The sequence below is a fragment of the Rhea pennata genome, chromosome 3, assembly GCF_028389875.1.
Source record: "Rhea pennata isolate bPtePen1 chromosome 3, bPtePen1.pri, whole genome shotgun sequence".
NCBI classification, from domain to species: Eukaryota; Metazoa; Chordata; class Aves; order Rheiformes; family Rheidae; genus Rhea; species Rhea pennata.
Genome location: NC_084665.1, coordinates 26214489 through 26227772, shown reverse-complemented (window position 1 = coordinate 26227772; position 13284 = coordinate 26214489). Strand labels below are relative to the sequence as shown.

Sequence of the window (13284 nt, the reverse complement as noted above, 5' to 3'; positions counted from 1 at the left end):
AACAACTCCATCAATTATTTAAATAAATACTTTAAAAATCCTACTTTTTAAAATATATTCTGTTTTTATTGCAATCTAACTAAAAACAAAGAGAGCAGCCAGCACCCTATGACTAGGATAGTCTCCACGAGCCGTTGCAAAGCACTTCTTGATCCACAGACAGGGTTTGGAAAGCCAAATGAATTCTGCAGAGTGTTTATATAAAAACATTACACTCCATAACTTCCTCTAGCTGGACTGTCCTTTCATTTATATCTTTTTCCATCAACTCATTTAGACTGATTCATTCCACCTAAAAATAGTTTGGATTTACTTTATCTTTTTATATTCAGAATAACAGCACAAAATGGATCATGCCTAAAGGCAGTTATCTGAGAAAATCTACCTTGTTATTTCAACTCATTCTTTTTGGTGTCTGAAAATCACTGAACCACATATTAAATTGGTATAAATTTACATACCCATGTATGTAAAGGAAGTTATATGCAATCCCATCAGTTGAGACTCCGACTCCCACTTTCTTAAGCTATCAAGATTACTCTTTAGACACAGAGAATGTTTCACCTTTATAAAGCCTTCTAGAAATTGAGCATAACTGCAGTGGTTAGTAGAATCATCCCAAATTTATGTTGGTAGTGTTTCAGTTCAATCCCAATTTGCTTGAGTTTTATTTTTTCCATGTGCTGTTTAAGTTTATACCTCTGGAACTAAAGGAAGAACTCTATAAACAGCAAACTCTTAGCCTGTCTGAGACCAATCTTAAGGAAAAAATACGTGCAAATGTGGTTTATTATGCTGTGCCCTGCAATGTAGTCTTTTTAGAGAGGAGAAAATAAAGACGGGATTAGAGGAACTTCAGTGGAGTAAGTGGGAATATAACTGCATGCTGGAGAGTGCTGGCATGAACTTTAAAGATAAAGCCCTGCACACATTTTTAGTGAGCACAAAGCTCAAAAATGTTTTGAAGCACATCAAGAAAGCAAGAACAACACAGGTATCATTTACCTATCATTTACCTACTTCTGAAAACAGATTTCTGCTTCAAGCTATAAGTAATTAATATCTCTGCTTTTCAAGCAGTACATCACAAATTGGCCTTCTGGTTTATAAAAATCATCTTTATATGCATCATCACTGTTTTCTTTCAAGCTAGTCTATGGAGAGCAGCTGTCTGAGCTGGTGATGTTGGCACTTTAAATTTGTGCCTAAGTGTCTCTCTGGGAGTTTTGTTTTGGTTCTATCATTTAATATTCATGAAAATCATCATTAACCAGCCAGCTGAGCAGTTTTAGCATCCTGCCTCCAGACAAACTCAAAAGTTTATTCCTACCTTGTAAGCCTACATTTTGCACATTTACAGGCTCTTTCAGCCTGGAATTCTATGTATAAACTAACAGGATGAAGCAAATGGCAGAAGAAGAATAGCCAGGAAATATATAAAACAAGAAAAAAGAGGGTGCTCAGCACTACTGGTTAGTCAATAATATGCTTAAGCAATTAAATTAATCTGATCAGTTAGTTATTCATTCTGGCCCATACACCAAGGCTCTGGCAAAGCTGACAATTCACATGTGTCCACCAATAATAAAAACTGATGGTGCAAAAGGAGAGGGGGAAAATCCTTGCTTTTAAGCAACATGGAGTAAACTGTGCCACCTTAAAATTATTCATAGCCCATTGCATATCTGTCAAAATAATATATAAATACTAAGAGTACTAAATAATTTCAATGTCATCAAGAAGAAATATATTCATGCTAAAAGCAAAATCTATAATTATATTCTGATTTTAATGTACGTGTTTTTTCATCACGAATGTCAGAATAAGCAAATGATGATTAACACTCCAGACAATTCAGTTACACAGCACCCGGCAAAACGCAAAGGATGCCGAGTTTCAGCTTCTCCTGTGAAGTGGAACAAAATGTACAGTAGGTCCAGTCCTGCTGATGTGGATCAAGCTGAAAAGCCAGAGAAGAATCAAGAAAAGGAAAGAGTGACAATGAGGAGGACGGAGTGATCAATGGACGAGGAAAAATGAGAGTAGAGAAGAACCCCAAAAATGAAGCTAGCGAGAGATAAAGATCATTCTGATGTTGACAGTTACAGCACAGTATTAGAAGACTGCAGCCAGTCTAATTATGTGGTTGGTTGGTTGGTTCCTGCCTCACGATGTCAGACTAGTGCAGTGAGAAAAGATCACATCACATTTTAAGAGAGAAATGTTAGAGACTTAGTTATATTTTATATTGTTCCAAGTGATTAGAAAAAAAATGTATGTTGCATTGTATTTCTCCCCAGAGAAATACAGATTCTGACAGCATCATTATTAGATAGCTCAGAGAATCATGCTCATGAAAGGATACGTGAAGTATGAAGAGAGATCCTAGAAAAGTGGATCTTCCCAAGTACAGTACCAATGTTATATGACAATAAAGCGAAGCTCAATGTAAATTAAATCTGCCGGGTTTTCCTGCACCTCTAGGGGGAGGAAAGGGCTCTTATTTTCCTTAAGCATGACCGGTATCAGGCCTATTCAGACATTATTAAGTTTATGGAGAAAATAATTATTTTATTATCATTAGTAAAAATTGTCTATCAGGACTTCTAGGGGCTTTGATATCTAAAATTAAAATCCAGAATAAAGATAGCAAAAAATACCCCCAAAGCAGTAGCAGCTCCTGCTGTATACCAAATAGCAGCTCAACAAAAGAATGATCACAGCATCTTTCTTCTCAGACCCCTTTCTGGAAGCCACATTGCTGGAAGATTTCACTTTGTCTCCAAAGCTGTAAGTATGGCTTTATGATGATGTGTCATAGGAATAATATTTTTCAAAAAAAAAAAAAAAAAAAAAAAAAGTGTGTGCCCATTAGATTTTAAAAGCTCAAAAGTCTCTATTGGGCTGTTTCTGATCGCATCATACCTACAAGCTACAGTTATTATTGTTTATTTTCTATAATTTATCAAATAAGGTTTTACCCTCAAGGAAATTTCATTTAAGTACTGCTCCTACACACAGTTGATTCAAAACAGCTAAAGGAAGTAGGAACAAGAGAGTAAAATATGCAATAATAGGTAACAGACTTAGAGAGAAAATTTGAGAGTTTAATTTCCAAAGAGTAAGCTATTTCTCTATAAGCAGAAATTACAGACAATTTTGCTTGTTTTTAGCGGTATATTAACTTTGGTATATATGAAAATATGAAGCTGTTCCTTTAGCAACAACCGTAGCAAATGCTTCTTAAGGTGGTTATGAAGCATGTGTGTTTTTCTCTAGAACGCTTCTTTAGAAGTAATACAGAAAATTAGATTTACTTCTTATTGTAAATATGCTGTCAAGACAGTTAAAAGAGCAATCAAAGTTTGTCTCACATTTCAAGCTGCATTTTCCAGGAATTCCCCACTAGGAAACTTTAATATATTTAGTAGTAAATTTAATTTAGAAAGAGCTCTGTTCTCCCAATACTTTTCTTCACTCATGTTCTCCTTGATGAATGCTTTCACAGAATCACAGAATGGTTGAGGTTGGAAGGGACCTCTGGAGATCATCTAGTCCAACCATCCTGCTCAAGCAGGGTCACCTGAAGCATGTTGCATAGATTGTGTCCAAGTGAGTTTTAAATATCTCCAGAGGAGGAGACTCCACAACCTCTGGGCAACCTCTTCCAGTGCTCTGTTACCATCACAGTAAAGAAGTTTTTCCTCATATTCAGGAACTTCCTGTGCTTCAGTTTGTACCCATTGCCTCCTGTCCTGTTGCTGGGCACCAGTGAAAAGGGTCTGGCCCCATCCTCTTGATACCCTCCCTTTAGGTATTTGTATACATTGATAAGCTCCCCTCTCAGTTTTCTCTTCCCCAGGCTAAACAGGCCCAGCTCTCGCAGCTGTCCCTCATAGGGCAGATGCTCCAGCCCTCTGATCATCTTCGTAGCCCTACGCTGGACTCTTTCCAGTAGCTCCAGGTCTCTCTTGTACTGGGGAGCCCAGAACTGGACACAGTACTCAAGATGAGGTCTCACCAGGGCTGAGGAGAGGGGCAGGATCACCTCCCTCGACCTGCTGGCAACACTCTTCCCAATGCACCCCAAGATACCATTAGCCTTCCTGGCTACAAAGGCACATTGCTGGCTCATGGTCAATCGGTCATCCACCAGCATTCCCAGGTCCTTCTCTGCAGAGTTGCTCTCCAGGCTGTACTGGTGTCTGGGGTTATTCCTCCCTAAGTGCAGGACCTTGCAATTACTCTCGTTGAACTTCATGAGGTTCCTCTCCGCCCAACTCTCTAGACTGTCCAGGTCTCTCTGAATGGCAGCACAGCCTTCTGGTGGATCAGATACTCCTCCCAGTTTTGTATCATCAGCAAACTTGCTGAGAAAACTCTCTGTCCCATCATCTAGGTCACTAATGAATAAGCTGAACAGGATGGGACCCAGTAATGAGCCCTGGATGACACCACTAGCTACAGGCTGTCAGCTAGACTCTGTGCCACTGATGACAATCCTCTGAGCTCTGCCTTTCAGCCAGTTCTCAATCCACCTCACTGTCCACTTATCTGGCCTTCACTTCCTGAGCTTACCTAGGAGGATGTTACCGGAGACAGTGTCAAAAGCCTTGCTGAAGTCAATGTAGCTAGTCATTCCATCAGAGAAGGCTATCAGGCTGGTTGAGCATGTTTTCCCTTCGGTGAATCCATGCTGACTTCCCCTGTTCACCTTCTTTTCTTCAACATGCTTAGCAATGACACCCAGGAAGAGCTGTTCCACCTCCTTTCCAGGGATAGAGGAGAGGCTGACTGACCTGCAATTTCCTGGGTCCTTCTTCTTGCGCTTCTTGAAGACTGGAGTGACATTGGCTTTCTTTCAGTCCTCAGGCACCTCTCCTGCTCTCCATGACCTTGTAAAGACTACGGAGAGCAGCCTAGCAATAACATCTGCCATCTCCCTCAGCACTTGTGGGTGCATCCTATGGAGGCCCATGGATTTGTGGGTGGTGTTTGCCTAAATGATCTCTAATCCAATCCCCCTCCACCAGAAGGTAAAGTCTTTACTTCTCCAGACTTTTTCTCTTGTCTCCAGGCTCTGGGATTCCTGAGGGCCAGCCTTAGCAGTAAAGACTGAAGCAAAGGTGGCATTCAGAAACTCTGCCTTCTCTGTATCCCTCGTCACCAGGACACTCACCTCATTCAGCAGCAGGTCCACATTTTCCCTAATCTTCCTCTTGCTCGTGATGTATTTGAAGAAGCCCTTCTTGTTGTCCTTGACATCCCTTGCCAGATTTAATTCTAAATGGGCCTTGGCCTTCCTCATCACATCCCTGCATACTCTAACAACATTCTTCTATTCCTCCCAAGTGGTCTGTCCCTTTTTCCACATTCTTTGTACTTTCTTCTTCTGTTTGAGTTTTGCCATGAGCTCCTTGCTCCTCCATGCAGGTCTCCTGCCCTCTATAAGTTTACTTCTTACTCATTGGGATGCACTGCTCTTGAGCCTGGAGTAAGCGATGCTTGAATTAACCAGCTCTCTTTGACCTCTCTTCCTTCTAGGGCCCTAACCCATGGGATTCCTCCAAGTAGTTCCCTGAACAGGCCAAAGCTTGTTCTCCTGAAATCCAGGGTTGTGATCCTACTTATTGCCTTGCTTCCTTCTTGCAGGATCTTGAACTCCACCACCTCATGGTCACTGCAGCCAAGGCTGCCCCCAACCTTCACATCTCCAATCAGTCCTTCTTTGTTTCTTTGTACAAGGTCCAGCAGCACACATCTCCTCGTTGGCTCCTCCACCACCTGTGCCAAAAAGTTATCATCAGTGGTGTGGAGGAATCTCCTGGACTGTTTGTGCCTAGCTGTGTTGTCTTTCCAGCAGATACCAGAGTGGTTAAAGAGCGACTCCACCACCTCGCCTTCCTGGACTGTCTTTCCTAAAAAGCACATAGCCATCTACAACCACATTTCAGTCATGTAAGCTATCCTACCATGTCTCTGTAATTGCAATGAGGTCATGGTCTTGCAACCACACACATATCTCTAATTCTTCCTGTTTATACTCCATGCTGCATGAGTAACAGTTTCTTTGTGTCTTGTAAAAGTTTCTTCAGTTTGCTTTGTTTCTATGCAACCTGAAGTCATAAACCAATTTCCAACAGTGCACTTCTATAGAAACAAAATGCTCCAGCTGAGCAGTGTTGATTTTGACTGTTTTAGAATTCAATCCCTCCTCCCCTCCCTGGATCACCACAATCTTATACATTATCAGCTTTGATCTTTTCTGCGATGTCCAGGTGTCTACACATTTTGTATTATGTAGATCAAGCTCCAGAAGAGGTACTCTCTCATTATGAACATACTTAAAGATCCAATTTTCCTCCATAATTCTTGAATTAGATGAACATTTCCTTAGCATTGAAAAAAGGCTGGGACTTCAGAACTCTATACCGCTCTCATCTGCACACATTATTGTCCCTTTCCCTTCACATCTGCTTTTGCAAATATTTAACAGGTGTGAACTACAGAGAGTTCTGACAACACTAGGACAAATATTGTTGCCCAATATAGTATAAGGTAATTAATTATTAACTTTGAAGCAATTACTAAATCTAACCATTGAAAATTATAAAAAGAAACCATACTTTGTGATGATGCTTATTTCTCATTTGGTAGGAAAAAAGCCAACCCAAAAAGTCAACCCAAAACTCTTTTTCCATTTGCATGTTAATTTGCAAAATTAAATAACTCTCAAATGGGTTTTGCATCCAGTCTAAAATAACAAGCATATAACCTGGCTCTTGCACTAAAAAACCATTCTGATCATTGTGCTTACATACATGATCAGGATTTGGCACAGATTTTCCACAAAACTAACCTACTCCAGAAGTAGGGGCCTTAAAATAGTCAATCTAACAAAACACAGACTTTAAGAAGATGACAATTAGCACATCTCCTGTTCAGTGCTTGGTTTAGCTGTTAAAAAAAACCACTTCAGACTCTTAAAATTTCTCTGTCCAAGATAAAAGACAGCAAAACTTACTGGAAGACCAAACATAGTTTATATTCTTTAAAGGGAAGTGAAGCTCAAAAATATGGTAACAGATTTGTTCATAAAAAGAACTTTTACAAAGAAAGAGGCATACATTCTCTGCTTGTTTTCATCCAAATATAAAGTCTCCTTACTAGCCACACAGAAAATTGACAGGAAATAGACTGAAACCTGAAGTCAAACTGAGTACAGTTTGTGGTCCTAAGGAGGAAAATGATTTTGAAATTTAACTGAAGACAAGCCTAAGAGGCAGATAAACAGTGTCACCCTCCAAGCACCAGCCACAAGGAAGACAAGTGAAAAAACTGAGCCATGCGGATGTGGACACAAAGGTCCGTGAAAACATTTCCATGAAATGGTGTAAATGACCAAGCCAGAAATATTAACCTAGAAGCAGAGAAGGAAATTAGGGGAACACTTCGTAGAATGATCCCGAAAACAAGTTAAGAGCGGAACTGAGGGAGAGAGAGTATTCTGAACAAGGTGCTCAGTGAAAAGAGAGGCTTGGATTACAACCAACGGAGTTGTCTCCTAGTGTCTTTTTCCTGCTGCGTTCAGGGAAACAGCACTTCAGTTTAATTCCATTTTGATTACAAAGAATGTACACAAAGATATATCACTTCATACCAATATTTCTCCTAAATGCTGACAGATATAAACTATAGGATCTCAAATACTGGCCAACTATGAGGTCAAACGTTATGATTTGTATTATATATACTGAGAGATATAGAAAAAATCCAGCAAACTTGCTAAAGACATCAGACTTTTATAAGTCTAAAATCCTCTCAGAATTTCTAATCTAAGTTGCTTTTTAACCTAAAGAATTAAAAAATGTAATATGAATATAAGGAGACATACTATCCCACCATACACAGATGAAACCCTTTCTGAAAAAAAAGTGTTAAGAACTGAAGAATGGAAAATGATCTAATCATCACAATACCTTGAAACTTAAAGATCTCTGACAAACTCCTTCCCAGCCCAGAATTCCTGTATTATCCGTAGTAAATCTCTAAACTCTAAATTCTCAGCACCCAGGTCCTTCTGAAATCATCACTTTAGGCTTCACTCTATTCTTCTCTACACTGCGGTTTACTGGAAAGCTACAAATGTGCTATGAAGTACTACAGAACTCTTTGATACTACACTAATACAAGCCAGAGATCTTTAAGTTTTTCACCTCAAAAGGCCTTCCAAAATACGTTCCTGCATTCATTAACTTTTCGCATCTCATAATGCTCAGATAAACAATGGCTGAAAATGTGGATGCAGAAGGATCTTCATTGCTGAAGTAATACGGCTGAGCAAAATAAAGGCCTGGTCCTGTACCCCTGCCTCGTGTGAGGAAAAAAGTTCACCAAATGTTTATTTTTCCAGAACATCATGTCATGAGACATGATCTGAATGTGCCTCTTAATTCTGTTTCAGAATGAAGAAATTAACAGAAGCTCCAGATTTTTCTGGAAAAGAACAATCTGGTTCTCGTCTAGCTAAAGTTACTGCCAACTTCAACTGACTTGAACTAGGAATCACAGGGAGAAAAAAAGAAAATGTACCTGGTGCATTTCACTACCCAGCCTAACACTGTCTTGCTTACATATTGTAACTATAGGAAACAGCACTACTGATTTTAACTTATTTTCTCAAGCAATATTCAGTTATTGGCAGCAGGTTACTTAATATAGTTTTGCTGGGCTCTGGAAAAGGATGGGGCTGATAGGAAATGCTATTGTAACTTAAGAAAAATGCATTTCTCAGCTGCAGTTCTTACTTATATCTTGTACTTATAAATACAGCATGTTGGGAGTTGGCAATTCTAGGAATTGTGTCATATCATTTCAATCAGCTGGCCACCACTGGACAGCTGGTCTTTCCACGGTGACCCATTTATCTTCTGAGATGTAGGTTTTTCCCGCTCTGAAAGGCCACTCTTCATCCATGTAAACAGACCAAGAGAGACACTCAGTGGCTGCCTCGTGTAAGTGCCATCTATATACAAACTTCAAGAGATGCAGAAACAGCAAAAACTTTTTCCAGTGGTTGAAATGCTACTGTCATTTCTGCTATAATTTTTTCTTGCAACCTACAGACTTCCTCACTGAACACTTCAGGTCCTATGCATAGTTCTCCCTTTTTCTCTTAAATTTAACTTTATTATTTTGGTTCTAAACTTATGTGAATTGGTGGCTTCCATGGAACCGCCATGATTTGTGTCAACTCAGAAACTAAGTGACTTGTCATTCAGACTTATGCTTCTTTGCATCTACAATCTTCTGTGCAAATATTCTCTCTAACCTTAACTCTGCTTGTGCTATTCAGTTTAGTTTGTACAGTAAATAGACTTGCCAGTTTTCCTGATATAAAATGGCAAAGAATTTAATGTAATAAATTCTGATATTCAGTGGTTTGATCTTTGTGAAAGAGTAAGGAGAAAAAGATTTAAATTAATTAAATTAAACTAAAGACTAATTAATTAAAGATTTAAATTAATTAACTAAATCAGTAAAATTAGCAAAATGCAAGCAATATTAATTTGGAAAAAATTTATTTGCAAAATGCAACTTTGTCACTGATATACGTTAAACAATTAATTTTTTAAGGGCTTGGCCCCTTACAGTCTTCAAAGATATATATGAAAAGTTTTGGTGAGAGAGTAAGTAATGGGTTAACTCTTCCAATTTAATGAAGAATGTAAGGCAGGCAAATTGCCCTCTCCACTTACAACAACGTAAGATGAGGTGTTAATGGCCATGAGCAAATTTCCCAGCTTCTAGAGACAGTATTAAATGTAGCCAAGGGAAAAATAGATAATATGATGTGATGGCTCCAAATTAGCAGGATATACTACTTATTACTTATAAAACTATGAGAAGAAATTTGACTCTTTTCTTACCACAAACAGTATGGAAACTCCAATACACACAAGCTAAACAGCATATCAAGCAGCAATAGAGTTATTTTCAACATGCTAAATAAACCCAGAAGGAGACTGAAGTCTTGTACTGTGGCCTCTGCTAAAACATGTCACTCAACTGCGCATAGGCTTGCAAAGCTTTTTAAGGAAAAAGAAAAGAAAGCTATGTCCACCAGGCAATTCTTGTTGTTGCTTAGTAAAAGTTGCTTGGTATAGTTTCTGTATCAAGATAATTCTGCGCTTGAATTAAATACAACATTTCTTGACCACCAACTGTCCACTGGACTTGATTTCAATCATTAACACCTTTCAAATCTACTTTCAGAAAGGCTATAAATCAATATATTCACAGAATTCTTCTGCATGTAACCTTCATGTGACTGAAAAATGTGAGGCAATAATTTACCATTATAATTTTACCATAATGGTAAATTTGATATCACTGTAAAGCCAGAGACACCCACTGAAGAAACAGAGCTACATCAATAGAAATCCAAAGCTGAGATCAGAATATTAGGTTTCAAAAATCAAGTGCAGTCTCTTAACTACTAGGCTTTGGACAAAGTTTTCGTACTTTAAATATTTTATCAAAATACTGCTTTTCTTCTTCTGTTTTTAAAGGAGGTATCTAAGCAAGGCAGAACAGATGGATTTTGGAGTATTATTAGATATGTTGCAGACCTATATTCATTCTGAAATGCTTTTTTAAAAGAGGATTTATCTTGGACTAGTTGTAAGGCAGAGCTGTTGAGGCTGTCTAACCTTAGGGATCTAACTTAGGTGCCCAGACAACATCTGTAATCAGCAGAGCCCAACAGCCAGTTCAGAACACCTGATTTAGGAGAGTATATTCTCCCTACTGACTATGTGAGGGCTATTTGGTTTCAATATCTTGTCATATATACGTATAGGTCAAACAATAACAACTGTTGGTGAACATAATCTACAATTCACTTATGCAGGTGGAGGCCCACGACATTCATCCAAGATGCACAGCTTCATCTCAAGCCTCATTAGCAGTAGGTGGTCAGTTGTCAGCAAGCGTCATGCCTTGTCAAGACTGGGAAGGGATGTTTACTTGAACTAACGTTTTCAGCAGAACAGGGTCTCGTGTGTGCTGGACCACACATAGGTTAAAGTCTAAGCAGCATTTCAATGTCGTAAGAACCTGTAGGATGCTGGAAAGCCGTGTTACACACAAAGCAAGCCATTGAAGCAAAGAGTATCTTAGCACAGACACAGGCACAGAAGAATGTGGGTTTTCTGACAAATCACAGAACTTGCATTATTCCTATCTCCTCCACAGCAAACCCTTCACTGATGCAGTTACAGTACATTCAGCTATAGCTCATCTACAGACATCTGCCACTACCCCCTCCCCAAATTAGCCTTGAGCAGGGTTAAATTAATTGTTCAGCTCTCTCACTCAAATGACCTAAGCTGAAGATTTGTCCACCTGCCAAGTCTTGAACAGTGGTTTCAGAGACCAGAGAAACAAAAGCACTTTTGCTTCGAGGCACTTACAAGCAAATCCCAGGCTTTTTGCCCGTTCACAAAAGACAGCCAAATTGTCAACACAGTCAGACATTAGCAGACAACAAATCGGGCAAGCATTTTAAGGTCTAGCCTATGGTATGTCTGAATAACATTATAGCAATGTCTTGTTAGATAGTAATTTGGTGATGAAATGCAAAGTTATTGCATACTCCAAGCCTGTCCCTTGCACTCATGTAAAGGTCATGCAGTTCAGCAGGATATTCAGAATATTGATACTGGGCTTAGTCTTCCACGAGGCAGCTTTGCCTACAGAGTTACAGGCAGATTTTAAGTTGCCATAAGTGATGGCAACTGAATTCCTAGTGATCTCTCCTAATGGCCACAGGGCACTCAGTATGCATGGTTAAACAAACAAAACCATATCACTCTGAGCTGCAACTACAAGTCAGAAGTGGCTTTTTCTGGAAGAGATCGTAGATGAAAACTTTTCCGAGAGTTAGTGGGGTAATTGGGCAACAGATGGTCCCAAAATGAATGCTGATTTTTCCTTTGTACAGTCTCATCTTTTCATCAGTTTGGACTCATGAAAATCATGAACTCTTATCGAATTGCTATTAATTCAGTAAGAGTTTAAAAGTCCCTCAGACTACAGCTTCACCGAGGGAAAAAAATGACACTGGCTGGAGATAGAACTCAGTTTCTTGGGAGAAATACGCTTCTTCCTGTGGAAGAGTGGACAAAAATGCATGAGAGCTTTTTGCTATTAGAAAAGTTATCAATTATGAACCAGGTAATTGGTGGAATTATGACCTTGTCCTGCATATCATTAAATTAGGTGGCTATCAGGCAGCACTTTTAAATTATTATTACTTTCTAGTTATTTTAAAAGAATAATCTTTTTATTTAAAGTTAAATCAATAAGTGATTAAATACTAATTAAACAATAACTTAGTAATTTAAGTCCAAATGTATTAATGAAACATATTCTAACACTCCAATATTTTACGTATTCTAATTATATGAAAAGTAAAGAATATTTGAAATATGATTTTCTCCTTAGCCTTCATCTTGCTTTGGAATCTGTGATATTGGATAAATATTCACTATCTTCTGCTCGATTCTGTGTGATTCTAAAAATGGTGAGTTACATGTGGTAAGAGCTCACTCTGATTTTTTGCAAAAATGTAAAAAAATATACACTTCTGAGACAGGATCCTTGCAAACAGATACAATTGCCTATTGTACTAGGCAACATATTACTATTTTCAGACTGCACACTCTTTACAGAGATAGCCTTGTTCCCTTCAGCATCTCTCAGACACATGTTAGTTATTGCTATCACTTTACTCTCCATATAGAAAATGGCAGGGAAAAATGACATCCGAAGCTTTACTGGAACTTTACGCTTGAAACAGCATGGTAGCTCAAATCTCATGACTCAAGGTTGTTTACTTTTTCAGCAAGTATGCTTCCACTCCTAAGTTCAAGGAACAACACAGAAGTATGGGGGAGGCAGCCAAACAAAACTTGAAACTAAGCCTGAAACTGAATTATGCCAGCTACGTACCCGCTATCATCGTTCAGAACTGTCCGCACACCTTGTTGCAAAGCTCCTCTGTTAAAAATTTCTTTTTTAATGCTCTTGTTATCATTAAGCAACCTTTTTAAAGGGAAGATGGAGCTTCATGAATAGTATTACCGTGTGGACAACCCAGAGAAGGTGTCTGAAAGCATGCTGCTTTCGGGACCCGACTGCGCAGCAGGTTGCTTTGCCACTAGAGGACAGTGTAATGTAACCAACTGCACAAACTGCTCTTGGCAAACGAGCCCTCCTGAC

General features: G+C 38.9%; 1 protein-coding gene across 3 annotated transcripts in view; it reads right to left on the bottom strand.

The window, feature by feature from the left end:
* The window catches only part of PACC1 (proton activated chloride channel 1), a 91631-nt gene that overhangs the window by 37887 nt on the left and 40460 nt on the right, over positions 1–13284 (bottom strand). The window lies entirely within an intron of this gene.